The following is a 14,106-nucleotide window of genomic DNA, read 5'->3' as shown; positions in this document are numbered from 1 at the left end:
CTCTGCATGATTCCAAATGGATGCTGGGCTTGGCATGAGGCCACTGACTGGAACTGAGGAGGTATCTGCTCAAAAAATAACTGAAGTCATTGTAGTCTGAAGAATTAACTAAACCCCTAACTAAACATATTTTTATACTTTCCATTTCAAATGGTTTAATATTACAGAGCTACTCTTCTACATAGCATTTAGGTGGCAGTTTAGAGCAACATTTGGATTGATGGAACCATTCATATTAAAAAAAACCCCCTCAGTTTTATGGTGATAAATATTTAATTTGGATTAAATTCCCTTGGTCAGTCTCCCTATTTCTGCCTATCAAATGGGGAAGTTGGGTTAGAGTCTCCTATATCCAAAGGCCAAAACTACGGAGGGGATCAGAAGCCCACTCATGGATTTTTCTCCAGTGTCTTGTTGCAGGAATTGAAGTTAGAATTGTTGTGTGGCAAGCTCACTCTCTTCTAACACTGAATATAAGGATTCCCTTTGATCTCCTGACCTTCCAATAGAGTCTTGCATCCCATGTCTTTGGCTACTCAGAGAACTTGGAGTCTCTAATCCCCTCTCCACCTCTTCTCATGCATTTAATTAATCTGTACCTACAGCTGCTATTTTAAAAGTACAGCCTCATCTCATGATAAGCTTATTTCACCTCATTTTAAAACATAGGTAACTTCTGTTCAGTAAATTCAATTCTCTTCAACAGGCTCTCTGTTTAGCAGGCTGTGGTACACAAGTACTCTTGGTAATGGAGTTGCAGCAATAAGGTCTGGAACCATCTGAAGATGTCACCTGTTTTTCAATACTCAACTACTTTGATCAATCTTTACTACATAGGAGCTTGGCATGCCACAGCTGGTATTTCCATGTTCTCGTACTCATCCAATTCTATCATGACTTGATTACTAAAAGTCAAGTTGAGAAAACCTTGGTTTGCATCATCCCTCTCTGCTCCTCCTCCCCCCCATACTCCCCAGAAAAGCTGAAAATCTCTGATTTTGCTTTGCTTACCTTCATCTCTATGGACCTATCATATTTCCTTTTGGTTTTTTTAATATTTTTTTATTTTATTTTCCCTTCTTGATTTCTAGAAAACCTAGTATTTTCTAAAGAAAGTAAGAATTAATTTGTAGTTAATGTAATTTTATTGATAAAATGGTTGAATTTTTTTATTTGCTTTGGTCATGTAAAAACAATCCCTGAATAATGAGGTGCCACTCACAGTTGAAAACTCTTTTGACAAGGCTTCAGTAATAACTCCAAACTATGGTCCCTATGCTGTCCCATGAAATACAAAGCTCTTATAGTTATTTTTTATTACGTTATTTCCTATGACACCTCTCCCTGATGTGCTGATTCTTACCATAGCAACAGTATGTGGAAAAAGAAATTTGAAATAAAAAAGCATCCGAAGCATCCCAGGAAAACAGGTCAGACACTGCCATGACATATAATTATTATATTTTTTTCCAGATCTATAATTAATTTTTAAGAAAAAAATCATGTGGGCTTTTTCCTGTTTTTTTTTTCTTTAATAATAGCAATGTAAACAACACTTCTGTGTGCACTGCTGCATTCTTCTAAGCCAGCATAAACATCCTGGAGTGATGAACAGAGTTAGTGCTAAGGGCTCTAGGCTCCTTCCCAGCCCCAACCTTAGTGCACGCACACACTGGAAATCTATTCCCCTACATGGATTTTGAATCCCTTCCATGCCCACGTCTGCAGGACAAATATGACTCAGAGCTGACTCCTACAAACACTCCAAACCGCAGTCCTGCTAGGTTAAATGGGACAAATCCAACGAGGGAAGTTATTTGCCCACACAGGTATACAGAAATCTTTATGCTGTGACACACACCCTTTTCCAGGAAGAGGACATCTACACCAGGATTAAAGGTGGCTCATTACTAATGGATTAATGCCTTGCAGATAACATGCATAGTCATTCTGCAGGCAAGGCAAATGTCAACGGCCCCAGGAGAAAGCTCAAAGGAGTTTTTGGTGTTGGGCAGATAATATGAGTTACAGTTCCAGCTGCTTCATTCACTGTGGAATTTTACTGTTTCAGATCCTGCTTCTTGTTGTAGTATTATAGCACTGACATAGTAAATACTACTTATTGTGGTCTTTAAAAAATATCTGAAAAATAGAACTGTATCTTATCCATCCATGTCAAATTTCCAACAGAAAAATAATGACAAATAATATGCGAAGAAGTAGTTTTTTATAACTGATAAATGAAATAATTCCATTTTAGGTAAACACCAACTACCTGTATGACATAATAATATATACAATTGCTTAAAATATTTCACACATAGGGGACTATGACTTTAAAGTTGCAAATGACGTAAAGCTTCGATATCACGACTTTACTCCTTGATTTTTAAAAAAGAACAGAAATAGAAAACTGAAAATATTGTATATGGACAGAATATTTCACTTGGAAGAAATCAAAAATGATCATCTAGTCCAACTGCCTGACTAATTCAGGGCTGACCAAAAGTTCAAGCACATTATTGTCAAAATACCTCTTAAAAACAGGCTTGGGGCATCAATCACCTCTACAAGGAGCCTGTTTCAATGTTTGACCATCCTCTCAGTAAAGAAATGCTTCTTCATATCTAGTCTGAACCTTTGCCAGTCCAGTTTTAAACCATTCCCATGTGTCTCATCACTGGATACCCAGGAGAAGAGCTGAGCACCTCCCTCCTCATGTTCTCTCTTAGGAAGCTGTAGGAAAGTCACACTTCAACCTCCTCTTCTCCAAATTAGACAAGCCCAAAGTCCTCAGCTGCTCCTCACAGGACAGATCTTCTAGCTTTGATGCCCTCATCTAGACACAGTCAAAAACCTTCACATTCTTCTTAAACTGCAGGGCCCAGAACCCCCAGCACACAGTGCTCAGGGTGAGGGTATGCCGACATTGGTACTCACAGCTTTTTGAAAGCTATTTGAAATAAATTTTTGAAACATAAAAATGCCAGCCACTTGAATTTCCTGCCCTCTATTTGCATTATACTTCAAGGATCACAAATAAAAAATACATCTTCCCTTTACCAGTAATTTTAAAACCAGAAGATGTGCTCATAATCAAAAGTTAGTAATTTCTGGCCTCCCAAATGAAGTACTTATTGGTAACAGAGTGCCAAAGCTACATGAAATCCAATGCATTCTTGATTAAGAATATTAGATAGTCCAATATTAAAATAACTTTGCTTAGAGCATAATGGCTACCTCCTATTTGAAAGACTGACTAATGCTTAGAATATTGCATCTGTGTAAATGTTAAGAACTCAACTCTCACCAACTGAAATTTAATCCAAAAGGGGAGCAGGACTTTTTTTCGAACTACAAACAAAGATTCTTTCTGTTTTACTTGAACTATTTATAGTGAGAAACCAGAACTAAGCCAAATGAAAATGAGTCTGCAAAAAACCCCGTGGAGCACTGTGCACTGGAAGATCAAACCTCCCAAAAGAGAAATGTGGCTAAGGCTCTTGACATATCATTTAGACTCTGAAGGTCAATAGTGAAATCTGGTTTAAGGTTAGTCATCCATAAATGAGGAGCATGACCAGAAACCTATTGTGCCTAACTCTACACCATCATCTATCCTTCACAAGAACTCAGGAGTCATCACTATAGCTGGCCTCTGTCCAGCAAGAACTTTGCTTTTAAAGTCCAGCAGTGAGCAGGACTGCTCCACGCTCTGAGTCAGTAAATATCTTACATTGAAGCTCAAGTATAACAGCTCAAGTAGTCCAAAAACAAAGTAATAAAAGCAGGCCATGAACATATTTAAGGGGAAAAGAAACCAGAAAACTGGAACAGCCTCCAAATGGAGTATGGGAAGTAAAAAACTCCCTAAATAGTTGTAAGAAGGAGTTTGATCAGTACATGAAAGGAATTATATGACATCTTGGCTGCAAAAGCAAGGGACTGAACTGCATAACCCAGAAGAATCAGTCATATCTTCTTATGAGCATGCAATTCTCTATAGGTATGTTTAAAGGGAGAAAATAAAGGTTTTAAAAATGTTATGAAAAGGCACCAGAACCCATAGAACATGATCAAAGCAAAATCTAAGAGAATCATCTAGCACTTATTTCTTAGACTTTCAAAATATTTTATTTAAGTAAGTTAGCTAAAATTTTTAAAAATACATCTTTTATTCCAGTCTAGACAGCATGACATCATCTGCCCGCATCTTATTTCTCACAGGGCTGGATACATTGCTTTTTTTCAACCCTCTCTTCTAAAGAATGGAATCTATAATGCGGTTTAGCATGTGTCTGTGTATTCCTGCATAATCTAATGTCCCCATTTAATATTTTAAAACAAATCATTGAAAAGATAACCAGTAAGACCTGGGAGCTTTCTATTTCATTCATTACAAAACATATTCTAATCTTTTCATCCTTTTCTCTGAAGGCATTTTATTCTGAATTTACTTTTATCCTTCTATATATTTTCTTATTGCAAGAGAAACTTGAATCATGCATTACCATTTAAAAGTAAGCGTAACATATTCTGCACATGTATGGCAGACTGCAGGTGCAGCTCTGAGATAAAAGGGGCAGAAAAATGTTTTGTTTGGGAGCCATAAACGCTGGGTTAATAAAAAGTCAGGATGGAATATGCTGGGGGCCTCTGACGGGGAGGCACATGAAGGATGTGAGATGGAAGCCTGAAGCTTCCAGCAGGACTGCTGAGCTCTGGACTCTGTCATTCATAACAGAAGGAGGTGAAGCAAGCCCCAGGTCACAGGCACTGCTCTGCACAACCCTCTGCTCATGAGGGACAGGGCAGCTAATTGTGAGGAGTAGGAAAAATGCCCCGCTTGATCATGTAATTAAAGACTGCACAGCAGGTGTGCCCATGAATTCAATACAAAGACAACATAAATACTCTCTTTTTGTGACTTTTAAATGCTTTATTTTGCCTCTTAGATGTTTTTAACATCTTTTTTCCTTTGCATGCAGCCATTTTAACTGCTCACTCTAAGTACTGTCCCAGGTGGCTTCTTCCTTCCATTGTGCTACCACTCCATGTCTTCCTAGCCAGACTCTCTTCTAAATAATTTATAAGTCAGAATCTCACCAGGACTTTCAGACCAAGAGCACAGATCCATCGTCAGCCTAAGTCAATTTTATGCTGCCTTTTCCTACGCCTCTCCTCCACTGTGCCTTGAGGCAGCTGTAGTGTTAATATGAGCAGTTAGTCAGATGGATCAAGGACCTGACTTGGCTAAATATTTTATTTTTTTTTATATTACCAGTTGCAGCACACTATTCAGAGGAAAGAAGGAGGATTGTGCAGAAGCAGTTGGAATTTAGACCAACTTAAGCTGATCTTGAAACTATAGTTTAAACTGTCAGTGTACAGCTCCCTTTCAGCCTGCAATTTCGCCCTCTAACATTAGTTGTGCTTTCTTCCAATCCAGCCTCCAATCTCTGATATTTGTTATGTGCCTTTTATCTCACATTCTGTTAAATCTTATTAATCCCATCCCAGAGCAATGCTTTTCTCTCTTCCATCTTCTCTTAAAGACTCCCCCACACTTACTTTTTTTTTTAATTTTTGCTTATGCAGGTACTTTGTTACCCTTTCGTTTAAAAATTTCTTTGGTTCCTTATATTCTACTATCTCTCATTCTGCCTCACATTGCTTACACCTCTAGACTGTACTTGTATGTGTCACACACAAGCAAAATCTGCATGAGAGTGCAAATTTAGAACCTGCTTTTAAGATTTCAGCCTTGATGATCAAGCGTGAGTTTGCCTTTGCAATACATACTGGGAAGATCTCACAGGAGTGAAGGATCTGATATTATCCATATGGCACTGCAGATTTCACCTTCAGACTTGAAAGAATCAAAACCCTCCTCTTCCCAGATTCTTCCGTATTGCCAGGCAGGAGAATTCTGCCAATTCCAAATGCTAACACAGGCACCTATCCCCCCTCAAAATACAGCTTTAAAACTAAACTGGTGGCTAGGAACAGTCACATTTACAATTCTTTTCTAGTCTCTACCCCACATTACCACTGAAAACTAACTGTAAAAAGAGAAGGAAAATAAATTACCTTCTCCTGGTCTTTTATTTTACTATCATTGCTGCTTAATATTTTGTCTGTGCACTACAAAACTCAAGGGTGGGGTTGCTGAGATGACTAATTAGTTGATGTCTGTGACACAGAAACATAGAATGGTTTGGGTTAGAAGGGATCTTTAAGATCATCTAGTTCTAATCCTTGTGCCATGGGCTGGAATGTTTAAAGACCCATCCAACCAGGCTTCAAACACTTCCAAGGGTGGGACATCCACAACTTCTATGCATAGCCTGTTCCAGTGCCTTACCAGTGTCTCGTCTCTGACATGTAAAGAGTAACCAATGAAGTATCCACCTGCTTCTAGAATTCATAAAATATTTTTATATTAGATGAAAATCCAAATACAGACAAAATAATTTTTTGCACGTAGATGGACAACCAGAAACATAAAGGTAAAAGACTGTATTTTTTATCATACAGAATTAATATATTTAAAAGATTCCTACACTTAACATGTGCTTTATTTAGACCTCAGATTTTAGAAAGAACTCTCAATTTATTTCATTATTCATGGAATCAAGCAGTGTCGTGTTGCAGAAATCAAATGAAAGTGCCAAGGAGTTTTGGTTTAGCTATGCAGACTGCCTGAAACACGAGCCATCTCATACAAGATAAGATTCTCTGAAGTAATAATAATAGATACTTCACACCTTCCCTGTTGTCAGTGTTCTACCAGCCTGTTTGGAGTCTCTCACTTAGGCAAGAAATCCTACTGAAGTTAAGAAATTATTTAACAGGAATAGGAATTGCTGAATTTAGCCATAGCTCTGCTATCCTGTTTTACAGGTAGGAACAGCATCACATAAACCCCACATTCAGTGCCACTTTAGGAGATGTTTCTAAGACCTGCAATGAGAACTCCTGGGACCCTGACCATGCCTCTGTAATGGTTAAGTGAAAGATAAACTTAACTTTGAACTTCCATACTTTTACAACCTAAGTGGCTCCCCGTTGGATACTATAAGGCAAAATGTATAAACCTTTTCAAAAGGCACACAAATGAAACAGAACACACTTCTCCATTGATATCACAACAGGAGAAGGAACCATTCACATCCTTATTTAAATACAAGTATTTACATTTGCTAAGTTCTACCTTTCCGTTCCTGTTACAGCCTCAGCTGGGTTATACAAATTTGAAACCTGATCTGCTCTGAGCTGTGCCTGGAAGGTGGCCATCACAGGGCTTGGAACCAGACGATCTTTAACATCCTTTTCAATCCCAAGTCATTCTATGGTTCTATGATTCTACAAAATTTCATTAAGTTTCCGCACTGCTGATAAACACTCTGATTTTATCCAGCAAAGAAATCCAAAGAAGCTTGGAAGAACATCATGGCCAGGTACTTACTTGTCTTCTCCTTCAGAAAGACAGGCTTTTCTGTTTATTTTTTTGTTTATCCTGAAAGGCTTTCTAACCCCATCTCAGGATCCTATTTCCTTCCCAGTTCATGTTCCCTGTCTTTCACCACATTGTCTCTGAATACTGATGTACTCAAGGTTACTGAGGCAGCCATCATTACCTAAAGATAGTGCTTGAAACTGCTAAGGCTGGCTTGTAGATGTTTTATGAATTCACCGGGTGAAAGAATGACAATGGTATGACTGGTAAGAGAATCATACAGTCACAGTGCTTTATTCTACTAGAGCTCAAAGAACTCTATCACTTTGATTTGTACAAATTTTCAAATTTTGATTGCAGATTAAAAAATCTTTATGGGAGCTGCAGATGCCTCATTATAAAAGATACTGTTGTATGTAAAGTGCCAGTATCTTTGAAACAGACTGTGCCACTATATACTTGTGCTGGTTTTAACTGGGATAGAACTAATTTTCTTCACAGGAGCCAGTATGGGGCTGAGGTGTGGATCCTTCCTGGAAACAGTGGTGATAAGGCAGGGATATTTTCGTTACTGCTGATCAGCGCTGGCACAGTGTTGAGGCCTTTCCTGCCTCTCAGCCCACCCCACCCCACCAGTGAGGATGCTGGAGGTTCACAAGAAGCTGGGAGGGGACACAGCAGGGAGAGCTGACCTCAACTGATCCAAGAGATATTCCTTAGCCTACGGCACCATGTGCAGCATATAGAGCTGGGGGGAGGGATGTTCAGAATGATGATGTTTCTCTTCCCAAGTCACTGTTAGAGCAGACAGAGCCAGGCTTTCCTGGGGATGACTGAACACCTGCCACATCAGAGGAAGTGATGAAAGAATTCCTCATTTTGTTTTTCTTGTGTGTATGGCTTTTGCTTTACCTGTTAAACTGTCTTTGGCTCAACCCATGAGTTTTTACTTTTACTCTTTGGATTCTCTGTCCCCTCCTGCTGGTGGGGCAGTGAGAAAGTGGCTGTGTGGGGCTTGGTTGCCATCTGGGGTTAAACCACAACATGTCATTTAATTAATGAAATTTAATATTAACTATTATTAAATAAGAGGACTAATTTCTCATCAGACTTTTGAGGTTGGCCCTAAAACCTTGCTATAAAACTAACCACTTTTTAAAATGCACACAAAAGAGCTTGTCAAAAATTATTAATAGTAAATCCTTCTGCAACTATTTTTAAGTAAACCAAGAGCCAAATTGTAATCAAGAAATGTATAGTCCTGAGCCATCCACACCTCAAAAGGCCAAATGAATGAACTAATTAAGTATTTTTTCTGTCATTTACAGAAGACAAGCATTTTGCTCCTTTGGATTAAGTGTTCACAGCATCTAAATATATCTAATGCATAGACAAGAAAGTCAGATATTGCAAGATCCATAATCAAAATTATTGGATTCATACTCTGTTAAAAGCCTTGCAGGCTAGCAGGAATCAATAGTGCATTATGTATACCGCCCTACAAACAAAATTTAAGTTTTTTCACTGATATAATGACAGTGCTGGCACAGGTACCATCTACCAGCATGGAGCTGCAGCAGTGGATGGAGCAGGAGGAGCTGCCTCACCCCACTTTAACCTGTAATCCTGTAATCACTTGGGCTGCTCCTAGCAGATTCTTTGGGACATGAGTGATCACTGGGACTTACAATAAAAGTCATTCCGAAAAATGCATTCCCTTTGAATTATGTTTAAAAAGGTGTCTCTCCTCATGAGACATGAAATATCATATTTATATCAAGCAAATTCTGAGCATTTTAGCTCTAGTGCCACAGCTCTTCTTGCATTTGGTTGGAATTGGTGGAACAGTTACACTGTGCTGCCTAAAGTTAACAATAACATTCTTTCCCCATTCCTACAAACACTTTCTGCACACAAAACAACCTCCAGCCTACGCCGGCAAGTAGGGTAGAATAGCTGGATGCAAATCCAGGGAAAACTGGAGTAAATAAAAACACACCGCAAAGAAACACCGTAGCTGGAGACCCCTCTACAGAATTACCTTTCACTTGACGTCCTACAAACCATTGTAGGACTAATGCTAACTGTGTTAGCATTGCGAGACTGTAATCTTCCCTAACTAATAAAAGGAAAACCAAGTAGACTGATGAACGCAAGCCGTAAGACAAAGGAGTATATCACTGTTAAGGGTGAGGGAGCGCTTTGCTCTCTTAGCCCTGAACATCTCAGCCACTGCAGCACAAGATCATCAGACCTCCTGCTTTGCAGAGAGCCACCCTCCTCCTGTCCCTGCCATGCCTGAGCACTTGTTACCTCTGACACTCATCCACATGCACCAAGAATGGGAAGGGAATTGCGAGTAGGCTCTGTTCAGCATCTGGTTCTTCAGAGTAACACATTTCTCAGGAGGAAAATACTAATTTTCTTCTATGCATAAGCAAGTACAACAGAAGAAAAATACCTATTTTATTATAAAGACCGTATTTCCAGCAGACAAAATGCAAATAAATAGTCGTCTTTGCTTAAGGTAACATCATTCATCTAAACGCGTTAAAATTACAAATATACACTCAGACAGAATCGCATAAATTTATAGTACCACTTTAAACTAGTAAACAAAGACGTATCTAAAGAGAAAAATGGATTTTCAGATGCTACTGATTTTTAATGTATACTGTAATTGCATTCTGCATGGATACAGATAAAACCACTGCACCCCAGCCCCAAAATTACCAGGCAGCCCTGTAACAGTTCTCATTTACTTTGTTTAAACTCTAAGAAAGTCTGTCATCAATACGGTTTCCTCAATAACTACACCCAAATGAAACAGCAACTTTGCCCTGCAACAAAATGTCACTGAACCTGATGGGTAGTTGCAATTTAGGACAAGACAAAAATGTTCTTCTTTTGTGGAACCACCACATCCACAGAATAAAAACTGCTTTGACTAAGCGTTTTAGACTCACATTGCAGAATAACAAGGTGCAATAATACAAGAAAATAATTTCAGTTGGTGAGCAGTAGAGAGAAATCCCACCTTACTTTCACAGCAATAAGATCCACAAACTTGGAGTGACTTATGAACACTCCATTATTTTATTTATAGGAGTTCACAGCTTTAAAAGACTTGTTTCAAAAACAAAACAAACAAACAAAAAAGGCTTTAGAAGTGAATAAATCCAAGGTTTGATGCCATATCCAAATCTCAAAATATAAGTTAGAGATGTTTAATCTAGGTTAGTACATGACAGAATAAGCTAAGTGTTGGTGTGTTGTCACTCATGCCAGTGGGAACAACCCCCAGATCAAACTCAACATCAACCTTACTTCAACACTGTCATGCCCAGCTGAAAGCACTCCTGTCTTTCAGTTGTCATAAAAAAACCCCAAACACAACTTGCTCTTTTTGCGTACAAACATTCTTTTTTTTCACCAACAGCTAAGCAACCAACTAAAGGTTCCTAGTGTGTAGATTTTGAAGTGAGCACTGCTTTTCCTGAAGCAGTTAAAGGACATTGGGAGAATTCTCTTTAAAAGGTCCTGAGAAAAACAATGTTAAGAGTTTTCCATTTCCTGATATATTTTAGTGTTGTTGTGGTAAAAGATAGTGTCTACCTGTAAACACACAATATGCACCTAAAGTAAAATCTAAACAAAACGAGATCTGCTGTCAATAGCATCCTCTGGAAATATCCTAAATCCTGATATGGTGAGATAAAAAACCATGAAGAGTGCTGATCACAGGTAACTCCCGGTGACTTCAGTAGGAGTAGTGGATATTTCAGTGGATTAAAATGAGGTGGCACGATTTTTATCTGCAGAACAAGAACTGTTCTGTGCTACATGTGATTTTAACAGCAAACTCTATCAAACCAGAAAAATTGTATCACATTGCAGTGCTTACCAAGAAAATATGTTTAGCCAGCAGTCAGGGTTCAGCAGAACCGCAGATGACAAGCTAACATGCATCACCCATATTTATTTATCTAAACTGCCAGTGCAATGTGCTCGTTTTCCATCCCTTTTTCTTACCCTGCATCCCTTCAGGAATGATGTACACAGCACATCAGGTGTCTCTCCCCTCACAGCTATCAAGCATCAGGAATGTCACATCTCACTCAAAGCAGGCTTCCCACTTTCACAATCAGCCAGCCACAGCAGAAAAAAAAAATTCCAAGGCAAACTTGTGTAAAATATTTTAATTTTGGCTAACAAGAAATGATGAAATGTCCCTTGATAGCACAAGACTATTTCCATGACTGCTCATTTTTACTGAGTGCTATCTACGCAGCACGAGGAAAACCAGGATATTTTGGAATTGCATTAACTAGACAGGAAACATTAATGTTCCTGTACCCATTAAGGCCTCCAAACACAGATCACAACAACCATTTTAGCTCATTTGTAAACTTTTAGATACAAAAATGATTCAACCTGTTAGAAAACCATGTATACCAAGTGCTCTTTCACTTTGTATTTGTATTTTATAAGTAAATTCAGGTCTCACAGCCAGACAAGTGTTAATACTTTTGAGCTAATATCTGAAAATGTGTACCATTGTGAAGCCAGTTTTCCTTACAAGTTCTTAAGCAAAATCACCGCTTGTTTTGAAACAAACAAGAGAGATGTGAAAAATCCATGAAAAAGAGCTAGAGGCTGTTATTTTGTTTCATATTAAGTGACACTTGGCAAATGGCACCCTGCAAGTTATGCCTTAACACCTTGTTAAAATGCAACTAAAATCTATATTACCCGCTTCATACACAAAGGTAAAATACATAATTGAAGGCACACTAAAAGACTTGGGGGAAATCCATGAAACATATAAATTACTTGATTGCCTCTGAATAATAAATCGTTCCCCAGCAATTTATAATAGACTGTTTTACCGTAAAAGCACATTTCTGCACTCAATAGGCACAGTTTTCTGAAGAATGAAAAACAGTCTAAAACAACTTTGGAATTGGGAAGTAAGCTGGACTCCAATGCTCCTGCTGGCTGACCAAACTGATAATGTTTCACGTCTCTTTTTCTCACTGAACACTAATATGTAACAGCAAACGATCCATTTGCTCTGGATCACAACTCTTATTTTCCCCACTCATCCCTGGAATAACACTGTCTCGGGCTGCTGGAGGAACAGAAATGCTATCCCTCCTCATTAGCTGTAAAGTTTTCCTTTCCTGCCCTCCTCTACTGAGAAGCCAGGAGAGGAATGGGAGCCATCACCTTGAAGGTGCCAGCAATGATCTATGGAAAGATGTTCTGGAGCACAGGGGACTGAACTCTGTGGAGAGCTCTGTAGCTTTCCTGCATCCCTGACCAGCTTCTCCCTCAGCAGCCCCTGCTGTGCTCCTTGCTCCATGTTCAGGAACTGTTTGGTGGCTTTAACACTCATCACCCCAGGAACACGAAATACAAATGCACTTTGCACACTCACCCACACGCTCACGAGCTCTCAAGACACACGTGCACACACACACAGAGCTCCCCTGGCACTACATGCAATTCATTCCAAGTCCCCTGTGTATTGCTTCAAAACAGAAACCAAGCACACACACAGAAAGAAAAAAAAAAAACCAAAAAAACCCCAACAACCCAAAAAACCCACCCACCACCAAATCCCAACCAAACATCCCACCAAAATAAAATAAAATAAAAAAAACCAAACAATTAAACGACACAGCAAGGAGGAGGGAATGAGGAAGGGAGTGGGGGGGTAGGACGAAAGGTAAAGGAGAAGCTTGTTGTTTTTTTTTTTTTTCCTGCTGTTGCTGTGGCTCCCAAGCATGCAGCGCTAAGGAAGAGTAGTTCCCCACTTTCATCAGCTAGCTACATCCTTGGGATAAAAGGGAGCAGTCCGGAATGATGCTGAGGCTGCAGAAGGCAAAACAAGGCTTTGCCTGACTCCCCGTGAAATTCTCTCTTCCACATCCCCTCCTCCCTAAAACCTGCCCTAAATGGGGAAAAAAGCAAAACAAACAACAAAAAAAGGAAAAAGAAACGAAATCAAAATACCAAAAAAACAACCAAAACCAAAAAGAAAAAACAAAACCAACACACAAGGAAAAAAGTGATGAAAAGACACAACTCACCTTAACAAGGGGTGTTGGATGGGGTCAGAGAGGAGGAAGGGTATAAAAAGATCTATTTTTAGCAGAGGTTGTGATAGTATTGAAACACACAGACACAGGGTTTGGAAGCAGGGAGAAGAGTATAAAAAATGAGGGGAAGAGAAATTATCAAGAACGTGTAAGTCAGTCTGGCAGGAGAGAGGAGAATCCCCAAGAAAAAAAAAATTAAAAGAAAAAATAAATTTAAAAAAACACCCCAAAAAACAACCACCAAAAGCCGAGAGGAGAAGGAGGGAGAGCGTGGCGGTGCCGGGGTTGTGTTTTGTTTCTCTTCGCTGGGGGCGGGCGGAGGCGGCGGGGCGGGGGTGTGGGGGGTGCTCTGTTCGCGCTTTCGCCGAGGGCCCCTCGCTGCCTCCCCGCGGGGCTCCGGGCGGCTCCGGCCGGCCGCGCTCGCTCCTCGCCCGGCTCCGGCGGCTGCGGCGGGCGCGGCGCTCCCGCGGCTCGCTGGGGCTCTGCAGCCGCGTTCACGCCGCCGCCGCCGCCGCTCCTCGGCCACCCCCGCGCCCGCGCTCC

The 14,106-nt window shown here is 39.9% G+C and overlaps 1 protein-coding gene across 19 annotated transcripts in view; it reads right to left on the bottom strand.

The window, feature by feature from the left end:
- LOC134422090 (poly(rC)-binding protein 3-like) overlaps positions 1-13,887 on the bottom strand; it is a 495,993-nt gene extending 482,106 nt beyond the window's left edge. For 5 of the 19 annotated variants that reach the window (XM_063163900.1, XM_063163917.1, XM_063163908.1 and 2 more), the window contains exon 1: positions 13,555-13,885. The gene's annotated coding sequence lies outside the window, so the exon portion shown is untranslated. Of the gene's footprint in view, positions 1-13,554 lie in introns of all 19 variants that reach the window. The other 14 variants (XM_063164055.1, XM_063164016.1, XM_063164007.1 and 11 more) reach the window with 7 other exon arrangements.
- Between the last annotated feature and the right edge of the window lie 219 nt (positions 13,888-14,106).

This window comes from Melospiza melodia, chromosome 1, assembly GCF_035770615.1.
Source record: "Melospiza melodia melodia isolate bMelMel2 chromosome 1, bMelMel2.pri, whole genome shotgun sequence".
In the NCBI taxonomy this organism is placed as follows: domain Eukaryota; kingdom Metazoa; phylum Chordata; class Aves; order Passeriformes; family Passerellidae; genus Melospiza; species Melospiza melodia.
This window is presented reverse-complemented; position numbering and strand designations above follow the sequence as displayed.